Source organism: Camelus bactrianus, chromosome 4 (genome assembly GCF_048773025.1).
Source record: "Camelus bactrianus isolate YW-2024 breed Bactrian camel chromosome 4, ASM4877302v1, whole genome shotgun sequence".
In the NCBI taxonomy this organism is placed as follows: domain Eukaryota; kingdom Metazoa; phylum Chordata; class Mammalia; order Artiodactyla; family Camelidae; genus Camelus; species Camelus bactrianus.
In genome coordinates this window covers 32,562,040-32,576,125 of record NC_133542.1, presented here as the reverse complement: position 1 = coordinate 32,576,125, position 14,086 = coordinate 32,562,040, and the positions used below count along the sequence as shown (strand labels likewise).

At 46.9% G+C, this 14,086-nt stretch overlaps 1 protein-coding gene across 7 annotated transcripts in view; it reads left to right on the top strand.

The window, feature by feature from the left end:
* Positions 1-3,126: 3,126 nt before the first annotated feature.
* The window catches only part of SMARCA2 (SWI/SNF related BAF chromatin remodeling complex subunit ATPase 2), a 164,626-nt gene continuing 153,666 nt past the window's right edge, over positions 3,127-14,086 (top strand). Inside the window, exon 1 of one of the 7 annotated variants that reach the window (XM_074361638.1) lies at positions 3,127-3,279. The gene's annotated coding sequence lies outside the window, so the exon portion shown is untranslated. Of the gene's footprint in view, positions 3,280-3,825; positions 3,988-4,793; positions 5,036-5,165; positions 5,352-5,373; positions 5,642-14,086 lie in introns of those variants that run through there. The other 6 variants (XM_074361640.1, XM_074361639.1, XM_074361641.1 and 3 more) reach the window with 6 other exon arrangements.

Here is a 14,086-nt window from a genome sequence, read left to right as displayed (position 1 = left end):
TAAATTTACTTGCTAATTCTAAACTCTTCACTAAATTAAACGTCAGCTGATTCACTTTGTCAAAGTTTAGCTTCCATTACTGTAGATGAAGTACTCATTCCCTAAATGGTCTTACTTGCTCCTGTTCAAAGCTAGGCCACATTTCAGCCAGCATTAACAGTTTGCCTGGGGAAACTAGAAGCTTCCTGACTTTGTGCGTGGAATTCTCCTTTATGAAGGTATTATAGCTAGGTATCACTTTTCAAACCCAGTCTCTTCTCTGTACAGAACGCCAATCATGGCAGACTTACATCACAAGTGAATGTGGCCATACAGACATGAAAAAGTGACTTCTATCCCTTGATGCCAAACTAGAAAGAGAAAAGCAAGTTCACAGAACACATTATGACTCATCAGAGTCCAAAAGGAAAAGCTTCATGTGAACATAGTATCCTGTGCAGCCTCCTAGAGTCCTTTTAGCCTCCAACTATTTGCTTTTCTCTGATTTTCTGCAAAACAAAAGAACCCCAGCAGTGTTCTCCTTAGTATCAATTGTTAAATTTTGCTTTACCTCGGAGATGAAACTCATGCCCTGTGTTGTGCAGCCTCCTTGTACTGAGTGATTGGCATTGCCTTTTCATTTCTCCTGAGCATAGATCTTATTTGATAAAGTTCCTACTTGGTGCAGTGCAAGCTAGAAACAAGATGGATCTTCAGAGGAAAGACCTGAAGGGAGAAGGTGGTACTTTCTCAGACCAATGTGGAGGGAAAAGGAGATGCAGTATCTGTATTTAATCTCTGCTCCCAGGGATGGATTTTATTTTTCCATTACCATAGTTGTACATACAATGTGTGGATACCAGTTCCTCCAAGTACTGTGTCAAAATTTTATATGAACTGAAGAATATACACATGTAACAAAGGCAGTGTTTTCTTCTTTACTTTCTGTCTGACAAAATGCAGAAGGAATGGCCAGTCTCTTCCTCCAGTGGGTCACTAAGATGATTGTTCTCTTTTTGAAATTTGGCATGGCTTATGAAGGTGGAATCTTAGAAGGATAAAGGGCACTTATTCACAAAGGAGTAGAGATGAAATCCTCAACTTCTGAAAATTGGCATGTGAAATTGGCATGCCAGGGAAACAGGTTAGCTCCCCCCACTCCAAATTAAAACCTTATATTATGTAATGTATTAAACATCACGATTAGGTTAAAGCCCTTTTGTAGATGGCAAGATTATCTGTCTGTATTATTATAAGTTGCAATTTATTAGGCAGTTGGAAGTTATACTTTTACCACATTGCTAATTTTGTTTATGATTTCTTGCCTAGTTAATAGTTATACTGGCATATCCTCGGGCAGAAGAACAAGTTCTTACAATAGCTTCTTCAGGGCATACTATATTCTATTTCTTTTAGACGTGTTATCTTTTGTTGTCTTGAGGCTCACTTTGGGATAGACAGAAAATTATGAAGCTCAGGGTAACAGGCATGTAGCAAAACCTTAGAAAATTATAGGATGCATGATCCTTGACACTCAGAGCTACCTGACAGTGGTACCCTTGCAAATTCCTTTCACCAGCAATGGACCAGGAACATAAACAGTTCTTGCCACTTGACCACATGCAGCACATTGCAGCCGTGTTCCTTCCACAGCTTCTGGTCTTCAACTTATCTGGTGCATAGTTTTAAGCATCCTAGAACTGTATTTCAGACCAGGCTGCTCAAACAGAGTTAATTTTGCAACAGTAAAATCATCTTAAAATAGGATTTTACTCTGGGGGGGGGATCCTCAACCAAAGTCACAGTGCACTTTGAATGACTAATTTAAGCCATTACATTACAAAATAAGGGATAAATCATACTTTTCATAATACTACCATATAGGAACAGTTTTAATTGTTGAGTCAAGCACCTACATTAATCTGAGTCTAAAATAATAGGCCCCTGATTTAAAATCTCCTAACATTCTTTCACACTTCGTAAAACTAAAAATAAAATTGTCTCAGCAAACACTGACCTATTCGTCCAGCCAAAGTGCTGTATTTCAAGGAAAATTGGAACAAGGGGTCTCAAAACCAAGTGCCAGCAGTCTACTGTTTGTAGCATTAACTGGTCTTAAATATGGTATGGGAGAGATGAGACTACGGACAGGATAGAGTAAAAGATTTATTCCCCTTTTTAAATCAAAAGCAGATTCCAGGCTTCAGCTGTCCCCTATCCCGCCTGCCCCGCCCCCACGAGGTGGTTTTCCCCTATTTTTGTATCTATTTTACTCCACGATGACAGGTGAGGGAAGGTTAAAGTGCTGTGTCTGGTCCACAAAGTAAACAGAGGGGTTAGGGCGGGTTTATTTTCTTGTAAGGCGTTCTGCCTCTCAGCTGTTTTCCCCTCATTGGCATTTGGAAGCTTACAGTCCTTTATAAAAGAGACAGATTTGGCAGGAATGTTCTTTGTGCCCGCCTTCCTTTTTTTACGGGGGAAAAAGGGAACAGATTTATAATTACAGCCTTGGGGGTGGCGGGGGGGGGGGAGAAAAAGTTTCGGGCGGCACATTGAAGCCTGTTTTTTTTCGTGGTCAACACCCGTGCCACAAACAGCTTTGGTGCCACTCGGAGCCCTCCCCTTGTCCCCTCCCTTTCCCTCTGCAGGCTCGCTCTGGCAGGCGGAGGCACAGTTAAATTCCAGCACCTTCTCCACATACCCCCAAACTACTACGCGCTATTACTACGACTGCCTCCCCCACCCGCCCCGCTTTGCCTCCGCTTCCCAGCCTCCCGGGAGGAGACTGGCAGCGCCCCTGGAAGAAGACTGCCAGGGAGGGATAACGGGCGCCCAACTCCATCAAGGGCTTGCGGCTTTCTGCGTCCTGCGCAGTTTCTCTGCTCCAGGCACAAACGCTGCCTGAGAGCCGGCGCCTTGCAGACACACACGAATCCACGCATACAGTAGAGCTGTCTCGATCCACATTCTTGCACACTGCCCCCGCCTCCCCTCGCCTCCCCCCACCCCCCGCCACGAGCTCCCGGAGTCGCTGAGCAGAGCGAGTGACAGGCACGTCCCTCCAACCCGCGCCCGGGCGGTCAGGGAGGAGCGGCGCGCGGGGCCAACTGCGGCGCGTCTTCCGGCGCCCGTGGAGGCGGCGAGGGTGGGACACGGGGCGGAGCCGGAGTTTAGGAAGAGGAGGGGATGGCTGTCATCAATGAAGTCATATTCATAATCTAGTCCTCTCTCCCTCTGTTTCTGTACTCTGGGTGACTCAGAGAGGGAAGAGATTCAGCCAGCACACTCCTCGCGAGCAAGGTAAATATAACTTACAACTCCTTTCTCCTCTTTCCCCTCCCTCGGGCCTCCCGCCTGCAGCCACCGCACAAACCCCACCGCGCCGCCTTCGCCGGGGATTATTCATTATCATCCTAATTATTATTTATTGTGCATGCACCAAGACCAAAACAAACAGGCGGGCCAACCGCCACAACAAAAAAAGCCCGCCTCCTCCCCTCGGGCCTCAGGTGGAATGCTCTAACGACAGCTCCCGGGCGGCGGTGGAAGAAACGGGAAAGTTTCAACCGTACCTTGCTGTTCTAATAATAACAGTAGTAATTACTACTTCAAGGAGGCAAGGGGAGGAAAATCCCAACAAACCACAGCTTTGACCCTAGGTAGGCAGTTCGCGATGTGCTGCCAACTCAAGGTTGCAACACACACCTCGGCAAGGTTGCAATCCCCTCATCCCCTTAAAAGCTGGGTTGGGGGGTGGGCGGGGAGAGGCAGAAGGACCGGAGAAGAGGATGGAAACGCGACAGTTTTTCCCAATCAGTCCTCCCCGGAAGAGTTGGAAAGGGAGAGGGAGAGGAGCCGGAGCTGGCGGCGGGGAGCCAACGAACGCGGCTGCCACCCGCTTCCCGGAGACTTGTTTAAAGGGCTCGGGCTGCGGAGACGCGAGAGGATCGCGGCGGGAGAAGCCAGAGCTGGCGCGCCGAGGCGGCGGCAGCCACCTCCGCCGGGCCGGTGCGTGCGGGATGGCGGAGGTGTCACCTCCACTTCACGCGTTCCCTCGGGCGGGGATGGGGACGCCGACCCGTTGGCAGGCCTTTAAGCAAAAGGGCTGCCGGGGGTGCTGCCCTCAGGGCACTGCGGACGTCCCTGCCCCTGGTACCTGGCGGCAGCACGTTCTCGGGTGTTGAAGTTCGGGGTGCCCGGCCCCGGCCGCACTGCTGGGAGGGAGGGAGGAGGCCCCTAAGAAGATGCCCCGCGGGGCTCAGTTACCCTGCCCTCCCCCTTCCCGTGTTTGTTTTCTTTTGCTTTGCGTCTTTCCCGAGCTTGAGCCGCGGAAACCGCAGGCGTGGGTCGCCCGGGATCGTCCGGGTGGTAGGGGCATGCTGGGGCCCGGGAGAGCCACCGTGGCTGCGGGCCGAGGAGGCCATGATCCGGATAATCCTCTCTGCCTGACTGTCACAAACAGGACCCGCGCGCACCCGGGCAGCGGCAGTGTCGTTCGCCGGAGAAGGGGAAGGGCTGCAGGGGGGAGGGAATGGGGGGAGGAGGGCGGGAGGCGGGGAGACGGGGTGGGAGCCTCCTCCCAACGATGACACGCACCCCTTCCTTTTCGCTCCCTGCTTACGAGTTTGCTTTATTCCCATCCCAACCTGGTTTACCCCTTCCTCTGCTCTCCCCCTCCATCTGGCCGTCTTCCCTCCTCCCGTTTGCGTTGCAAAACACGGCCATGCCATCTGCAAAGGTGTCGCGATGCACTTCCCCAAATAACCAGTCCGGCGCGCCAGCCCCTAGTCGCCCTCCGTCTGCGGGAGCACACGGAGCGGGGCTCCACGGGTGCCCCGCACCAGGCCTCGCAGCCTGGGCGCAGTTGACCCGCACGGGGCGGGGCGCAGCAGTGCGGGCTCTAGGGGGACACCCTCGCTGGGGTTCAGGCACTCCGGCCGGTTTCCGGTACACGCGGGGAAATCGCCTCCTGCCAGTGTCTGCACGCTTGCCCCCGCCTCCGCCGCCTGGATTGCATTATTATTTTTATCCGGGTTGCAGTTTGCAGCAGATCCTGGTGAGCGCGGGGCTGGCCGGACTGCTCGGGGGGTGGGGTTGGGGGGGGCGGAGAGAAGTTGAACGTGAATCAGGCAGGAAAAAAAAGTTTGGCAGGGAGGCTAAGTAGGGAGGTAGGGTGGGAGGAGGGCAGCGAGCTCCCGCGGCTTGCGTCTCCGCGCCCTCGGGGCCGGCGCGAGTGTGTCTGCGCCTGAGTGTGAGTGTGTGTGTGTGTGTGTGTGTGTGTGTGTGTTTGTGTGTGGTGCGCTTAGGGGCCAGCGCGTCGGGAGCAGCGGCACGGGCAGCCGCTCCTGCCCGAGGAGCCCCGGGAGGACAAGGCGAGGTTTGGTGGCGGGGGGTGGGGTGGGTGGCGTGTGCGTGTGGCTGTGAGTGTGCGCGCGCGAGCGGCAGAGAATCAGGAAGTCACAGCAGCGAAGCGCACACAGACATGTTTGATCGCCGTGACATGACGCGCGCGAAGGAGGAAGCGGCAGCGGCGGCGGGGGCCGGGCCGCGGGCTCCGGCGCCGGCCTAGGACTCCGGCCGGGAGACACGCTCCGAGCCGCCGGCCGCGCCGGCACTGCAGGCTCGGCGAGCCCCGCGCCTCTTTTTGTTCCGCGTCCCCCAGGTAAGGAGCCTTCGCCGCTGCCCGCCGTGTGCGGAGCTTTCCAGCTCTTTCCTTGCCGGCCCCCTCCGGTCTCCCGGCTTGCCTTTCCTGCTAAGTCAGGCAGGCGAGGGAAACCGGCTCCCGGCCCTCCGATCGATCGCGTGGAAAACTTTCCAGCGGGAGGCATGGTGAGGGGAAGAAGAAGGCCTTACTGGCTGCTGTCCCTTGTCAGTTCTTTCTCCTCCAGGTCCGGAGAGTGGAGTCGCTGCTCCCTGGGGTTGTTGCACATTCAAACTTAGGGCCTAAACGTGCCTCATGCTCTCGCAGGATTTACTCCAGCAGTAAAATAAATATTCAGAGTCGTCCACTTGGTCTTGCCAGGCGTTTGGATTTTTTAAGAGCAGGAGACAGGCTTGGGAGTCGATGGAAGTAGGGTGTTGTGCAGAACCCATTCCTTTAATGTCTGCAGCGGGTGTTATGTAATTTTAGTAGCACATGAGTGCAAAGCCCATACTGGGCTTCTCCCCTCCTTTGTTTATATAACTTTGGGGAGAGTTTTGCAAGGTTGTCGCCTCGTTTTTACCTCCTCCTTAACCTGATGGAGGTCGGTGGTTTTGAAAAAGCAAGGCAACCTGGGCTAGTATTTTAAGGAGATGTGTCATCCTTATCTCCTGGCCTATTATATAGGCTGTGTTCCTAACTATGAGTGATGTTGGCGCATAAAGAAGGCATTAAGGATACGCGTTTGCCTACTGCATTGAGTAGTTATTTCTAATGTCCACGCGTTACCAGTAGCAGAAAATTTCAACTTCCATTTCTAAAGGACTTTTTAATTTACACCGGCTGTGCCCGGCTTGTAGGAAGAGAATGCTTGTAGGAACAGAAAGATTGTTGCTTGCATGCTGAGTGGAAGAAAATTCCTCTCTAAAAATCTAAGTAAGGCTCAGAAACCTCTGAGAGCTCTACTAAGATAAAAGCCATGTCCAATGTTCTGTGTGTGTGTATACTGACATATGCACATGCAAATGTTGTTTCAGTCATATTTTCCACCAGTTATTGGGGGACCACAACCTCAGGTTTGTTTGCCAACACTAGACGTACCTGGCTTCTAGCTTCTTCTAGCACTCTGGTCAAAGTGTTGAGAGGTGTGGCAGGTTTGAATCCCAGTGGATGCATTGTTATGCAAATGAAGACACACTTTCTCCTTTAGGAATCTAATTGCCCTTTTATTCTCCTGGACTTTTTAAAGCTCCCTGACAACTCGATTGTTTGCTACTGGAAAGAGGGGTTTTGGAGATACCTGTAAGGACAAAAGATAGTTACTGACGTGGCCTGAAGCAAAAAACCAAACCTGTAGACAGCTGCCCATCTACCTTGTTGGGGGACTTGAAAGAGAGAAGCCATCTTGGTGAAGAACATTATAAAATAAATTAGGAGTTGGGGGATATCAGAACCCTTGAAGAATTCAAGGGCAGAGGTGAGGGGGCGGTTCCTTCAACACAGCTTCTTTCTCTCCTGAGCAACTTCAGTTACATCCCAGCTTCGGGAATGGCTGCACTGTCGTGTTTCACAGAAAATACTCACCGCGAGAGTGTGTTCAAAGCAGCTTTAGATCTTCTCTTTTGTTCATTTTTTAAAAGTGGTTTCTGAGCATTTCTTGTCAAATTTCTTAAAAAGTGCTTTGACTAACACCTAGGCTTGGAATTGACCAAAAATAAAAAAAAAAAAAAAAGAGGAAGAAGAAGAAAAAGTGCCTCCACTCCTGTTATACTGTTAATGTTTGGATTCTGTTTAAAATATTTCTGAAGATATAACCAGAAAGTAATGCTTGAGCAAATGATTATTTAAAACTTTTTTCTTTGATTGAGTTTAAGGTAAGTTGACTAGCATAACAGCTTATCCCATGTTTTTCTAGAAGATAATTGTGATACCTCTTCTATTATGGTACTATTTTGACATTTCATTTTAAAAGGCTTTTATATGTTAGAACAAGACGGTAAAAGAGAAGAGTTTGATATATTATAAAAGTGATGTCTCCCTCCGGTGTTTTCATTTTTTTTTTTCTCTTGGGAGTCTTCCTTTGTAAACAAGGCCTTTGTCAAACTCTCCTAGGTCAGCAGCTTTTTGATACTCCAGAGAAATAATAAATCACCACATATGACATCTTGACACGGTGCCTTGAGAACAACTGAATTATCACAAGTACAATGCTGAGGAGTGTTTCTCAGCACTGTCACACTGAGACGGGGTTCTTAGAGCCCCATTTAGCCACTGGCAGCTTTGATTCTCACTGTTTCTGGTCAAGATGATTTAAGAGAAGTCATGGACAGTATGTTGCTTAACACGAGTGGCCTTAAACTATGTAAATGAGTCACATTTCTCTTCTGCAGTATTTCTGGTGAACAGATGAGAAAATTTCCCTAATGTAAAATGCCATTTTGGGGCGCTACATCTGATTTTTTTTCTTACCACTGTTTTCTATGAAAAACTATCGTATCAATTGCTCCTTTTCCTTAAATGTGTTCTGTAGATTGGGAACAACAGAGGATGCTGAATTTTTTGTCGTTGTTGGAAGAGTTTGTTTATGGAACTTTACTCTAGCTGGTTAATAAAGTCATGGATCATTCTATAAGTACTTGGGGATAGAAAATACAGATGGTGGTAAATTATGTGGCAGAGTATTTTAGGAAGGCATGGGGTGTTTATTTTTTTCTACATAGAAAGTCATGGCTTTACATTTTGCTGGGAATATAGGAGTCTGAAACTTAGTTCTGCCAGAGTCATTATGAAAGATAGCATATTTATTTGCCTAAGATATTTATCACCAAGTTAAATGGGATCTTGCAACCTGGGTTTGAAAAATCTTACAACTTTATTACTGTTTGTTATTAGTTTTTTTTCTTACGTTAATATAGCACTCTTCCCTGAAAGTGTTTAGAGAGATCTGAGATTTTAAGTATTACAAGTTTTAAAGATACAGTCAAAGATACTTTCACAAAACAGAATACAGCTGATGAAATTCAGGAGGTAAATAGCCGAATCTTTTGACTGTTGGATAAAAAGTCATTTAATTTTAATTATGAGAGAATAACTAATTAATTTCCTCATTTGAGATGATGCTTTAAATATGAAACACAGGATTTTTGCCTGAAATACTGACATAAGTTGTGCCCTTCTGGACTTCATAATTATTATATAACTGAAGCCTCGTGAATTGTGGTATTTTATTAGATACAAGACTTTCAGATTAGGGAATATGCCTATATGATTTTAAACTTTTAAAAATACCGCAGTATTCTGTGTAGTTTTAGGTTTATAAGCTTCAGTCTTCATCCAATATATCACCTATTTCTATGCAAGCACTAATATTTTAGAAACTTTTTAGAAACTGACCTATTTAAATATGGACTGACCCTTTTTGTAAATTGATAAGTGGAATTCATAGAAGTTGAGATAAATTTGAAGTTTAAAAACCGTTCAATATAACTCCTTCAGTTTTAAAAAAAACTGAATTCAGAATTTGGAAATTAAAATTACTTAAAAATAGAAAACAAAAAATCCCTGACCAAAAACGATTGGGATATGCTGTTTTACAGGCTAACAGTAGTCCAAGGGAAAGTCTGTATCAGTTTGTGTTAGGATTGTGTTTTCTTATTTAGCTTGACTGTATATTTCTTTACCTATGTGATGTTATAGAGTCCAGTTTTTTCTGTCCTGCTGGGAGTTAAATCATTGAACCTGGATTTTGAATGTCCATGAGGAAGCATGTAATATCTTGGCAAATATTTGCAACTCTTTTGCAGTTTGCTCTTGTGCTGTATTCCAACGTGTACTGAAATGCTATTAAGTGAAGTCTGTAATTCTGGAAAAAATGAATGATCTGCAATTGAGAATTTATGTGTTTTAAAGAATGTGCCTGAACATGTCTGAATAGCAAATGTTAACTGCACAGACCACGTGTTACAGGGAGAGAGCAGGGTGAGCTCTCCTGGTGCGTGGGGTAAATAAGGTCTTGGAGATGGGATAGGATTGTGACTGGAGGAGTCCAGGGATGGGGTGGGGTGCGGGTGCTGATCATCTGAGATCACAAGAAAGTCCTGAGATCACAGGGACGGAGCTTATAAGAAGCAGTGAGAAGACCAGTGTACCCATTTTGACCTGGTTGCCCAGGGCAAGAGGTTCCAATTGGGAAGAATTTTCAAAAGATAGAGTTGGAGAAGGTAGAAAGACTTGCTTTCTAGGCCAAAGCATGAATATTTTATCCAATGTGTGTTGGAGGCTTATCTCTCAGAAGTTTAGAGCAAGAGAATTTGTGAACAGAAAGTATGTTAGATTCATCCAGCAGATTATGAATTCAAGTCCAGGGTGGGGATTGAAGCCTTCAGAGGGATCCTTGCTGTAATGTACACTTTTATACAAGAGCTCACAAGGTGTTTTCATGTGTAATATTTTATTTGCTTCATATCAAAATTGAGGTTGTAGCTGCTATTATGCCTGTTTTGTGAAAGAGGAACTTGAAATTCAGGGGTCAAATAAAGTACGTGGTGATTTATTTTTTAATGGCATATTAACATTATAAATTGGCATTATTCATTTTAATTGCAATGAACTTGCAGGGTTCAGTCTCAAATTTTTGTTGCTGCTGTGAATGTCGAGGATATTGGGGCATATTAAAGCTGGTCTGTCACATAACTCGGGCTTGTTCAGCATATAATGGTCGAGTTCTACTGCTAAGACAACGTGTGCCATCTCAACCAGAAAAAGTTTTTAAAGTATGTTTTTCAGACTTTGACATGTTTACTTTTTTTTTTTTTTTTAACGGAGGTACTGGGGATTGAACCCCGGACCTTGGGCACGCTAAGCACACACTCGGCCACTGAGCTACCACCCTCCCCCCCAGACTCTTACGTGTTTAATGTCTAAATAAAATGATCTTAGTGGACAGAGAAGGAAGTGGTTATCGTTGATTCTTATCAGCATCCCGAATGCAGCTGCCTTGCAGAGGGGCCTAACAGAACCTAGGAAGGGTGGGTGTGTATGTAAATACACATGAGATGCTACATTTCAGGGTGTCCTGCTCTGCAACTAATGTTTGTTGGTTTCGTTTGTTTGGTTTGGTTTTGACCAGTCGTCTGGCAGTCTGGGTTCAGCTGAGTTTCAGAAGTGATAATTATCGGCGATTACCTTTGTAACGCCCAGCAAACACGGGTCCTGGGTGAGAGGGATGCTCTGTCGCAGTGCTTTTATGTTGAGGGGCTTTTCGTACTCTGGGTTTTACCTTTTTAAAAAGAATTTTTCCTTTGTGGAAAACATGGGCTGTCCTCACCGAAGAGGTCATCGAGTTGCATCACAGGTGGACTCTTCTACGAAGGCAACTCGTGATATGCACAGGGTGACAGTGTTAAGAGTCAGGTTCCTGTTTAGGCAGTGCCTGGGGTCACGGGGCTGCAGGTCTGTCGTTCTCTCTTGTCCTGCACGGAGCTGCCTCGGAGCCCCTGCCAGGTCAGACTCTGGGCAAGGAGGGTCCTAAGGCGGTTTATTTCAAGTGAGGGCAGCAGCTCGAATCCTAATTTGTTTCCTTGACTAATAAATGATGCAGAGTTCACAGAAGCCCAGCAAACAGAGCAGACTTTTCATCCAACCACTTTTTAAAACATACGCGACTTTGAATGGTAAACGGGCAGGAACAGCGATGAGAAAACTGTTTTCCACGCTTTTCTAGAGTTTCGGGCCAGCCACAAGAATGTTAACGTTAAGCCCCGTGTGGTTTTTATCTGTGGCAAAAATCATTGTGCACTGTTTAAAGTTGCGCGTCTCAGACCAAGAAGCACGAGGCCTTTGGCAGTGTTTTACCAGCTATCCCGACAACCTTGGCTGCTACTTTTTTTTTCTTCTTTTCCAGTTTTATTATGTAGAATTATTACAGTTCGACTGCACATACACATTATATTGCATGTAAATACATATATACAGTACACTGCACTTTTTTTTAGTTTTCATATATGTACTAATTATTGTTTCTGAGAACAATTAGATCTTTAGCTTTTTAAACTTATGTAGTTGCCTTCTTAAAAAGAAACTTCTGGTAGATTTCTTTCTTTTATCTTCATTACTGTTCTCACTGATACTCTGCTCCCCCATGGAGAACAGAACAGCGGTGCCTGTGTTCCAGTTCTAGAAATGTTGCTACTTCTTGTGGGGGAATTATCAATTCATTTATAGAGAGCAGCTGCATAGAAAACAAGAAACCCTTCAGGTCAGGGGAGACGATCTGAGTCAGCAAACAGACATAAAAAGAACTCTTATCTTAATTATCTCCTGAGCCTTACCATTCTCCATAACAGACAGAAAACTTTAGAAAGACGGAATTATTCTTAAGGATGCGAACTGGACTTAACTTTTATTTCTAATATTCCACCTTTGACTCATACCCCAAGTCTTTCTGTAAATCCAGCAGAGATAAAGATCTGCTGGTGATACAGTGAGGAAATGCCTTTCCCTGTCCTTTCTGATTACATTTGGTGAAGAGGTCTTTCAGAGGTGTTGTCTAGTCAAGGTGCTTGGGCTTCCCCCAAACTCTTTCTGGGACTAGAAAGCAAAAGTTTCTAGGAAATATTTATTTATTATATATTTTTACTTCAAGGCCTAGCCAAAATGTCCCCTTCTCCATGAAGCCTCCCTGACTCCCTTCTCTTGCCTCCACCCTCCTAGAAACTGTCCGTCATCTCTCCTGCCCCGTGATTGCAGTGGACACTTTGGTGATACCCCTTCTGGTCTTGCATGTATTTTTTTCTCTCACTGCTATTTAGGGTTAAGTCCTGTTTCCCCATCAGACTCGCAGAGCCCTGGGGTAAGCCCTCTGGTTATTTTTGTACATCCTACATGCCTTGTGCCCAGTGGGTAGCCAGGACAGTCGGGAAGAGATGAGTTAAACGGGGCCTCCGGACCTCTGATGAAACATCATCAGCCTCTTTAATTCATAGCACTGTCTCCACCTCATATTCTCTCGAGTGCTTTTCTCTGCTTCTCTGTCCCTTCGTAAATTAACATCTGATCACAGCCAAATCCTAATCCTTCCAAAACCTCCCATCGTTTCCTTCTTTGTTCCTACAGCCTCCACTTTCCACTCCTGTGCACCCTTGCTCAGCCTGAGTGACAGCGCTCCACGCTGGCAGGTGGCCTGGCTTGCCTGATGGTGCAGTGACTCAGTATTCGGCCAACAGGCAGTCAAGAGAGAAGTTCTACTTACAGATGTGACTTTGGGCAAGCTATGTGGCCCTTTCCCGCCCTCATCTTTTAAATGAGGACGTGACAAAATGTGTCCTCAAGTCTGGTCACTAAAATTATCCTGAAGCACACATGGGTGTACTTAAGTATGACTCCAAGTGTAGGGGGTCTTTGTCATTTCAGTTGATTGGAGTAAGACAGTAAGGTGTACGTTTTGTCCTGGTTGTCATGGTTGGACTGGTGACCCTTAAAATTCCATGAAGTTGAGCTCCTTTTAATATGCAGATGGGGGTGCCGGGGCTTTGAGCCAAGGGGAGGGGAAGGAGATTTGGGCTGGGAGAAGATGTCTATGGTGGTTGGAGTTGTGCGAAGCTCCAACGACTTTTATTTTTAAAAAGCACCCCCCTCCCCCCCAGTTGTAAAGGCAAGGCCAGGATGAAAGAAGACAGGGTGTACTGCTGAAAAATTCTTGGCTAAGAGCACAGTGGCCTGGCCCTCAGGGAGTGCTGGTCTGAGGTAGAGGGAAGCGTTAGGGGGAGGAAGGGGGCCTGGCAATGTCAGTGTAGGGGGTGCTCTGCATGCTTTACCTGCCCCCACACAGACATGTTTTCTTCATTATCTTGGCCATGTAATTATGGAACAGGTCATCCTTATTGGTGGCAGCGTAAAACTCTCCCACCCCCGAACACAAAATAAAAATAGATTTTGAGTGTTGTCTTGTGGAGAGACCTAGCACTCCTGCCCTAGCAAGGTTATTCAAGTCATCTCCTCTCCCCGCTCCCTCCTGTGCCTGCCCCTACCCTCACCCTGCCTGCCCGCCATCCGCATCACTTCCTTGGTGCTTTGAAATAGAAAGAAAGTAGTCGAGATAAATAAGGATGCCAGAAGGGAGGGTGAGGGGGAAGCTGAGTTGGCCAATACTGGACTTGGAGCCTTGACCTCCTGCCCTGGAGGTTCACGGATAAGCACCCGCTACAGGCAAAATTGCAGGGATCCGGGAGATGCTGTGATGGATAGGCAGATGCAGGGAGCCTTGAGATGCCCTGATGCCAAGGCCAGAGGAAGCCAAGAAACCCCAGAGGAAAAGTGCTTTGCCTGGGACCCCAGGGTTGGTGGTGGCCCTGAGACCAGCGGGTGGCTCCCAGTCAGAAGCCAGAGAGTGTCACATTCAAGTTGTGTGATAGTCTAGATCCCTGCCATCCGTGAGCTGTGGGACAACTTTCCTCGTTTGTATACTAT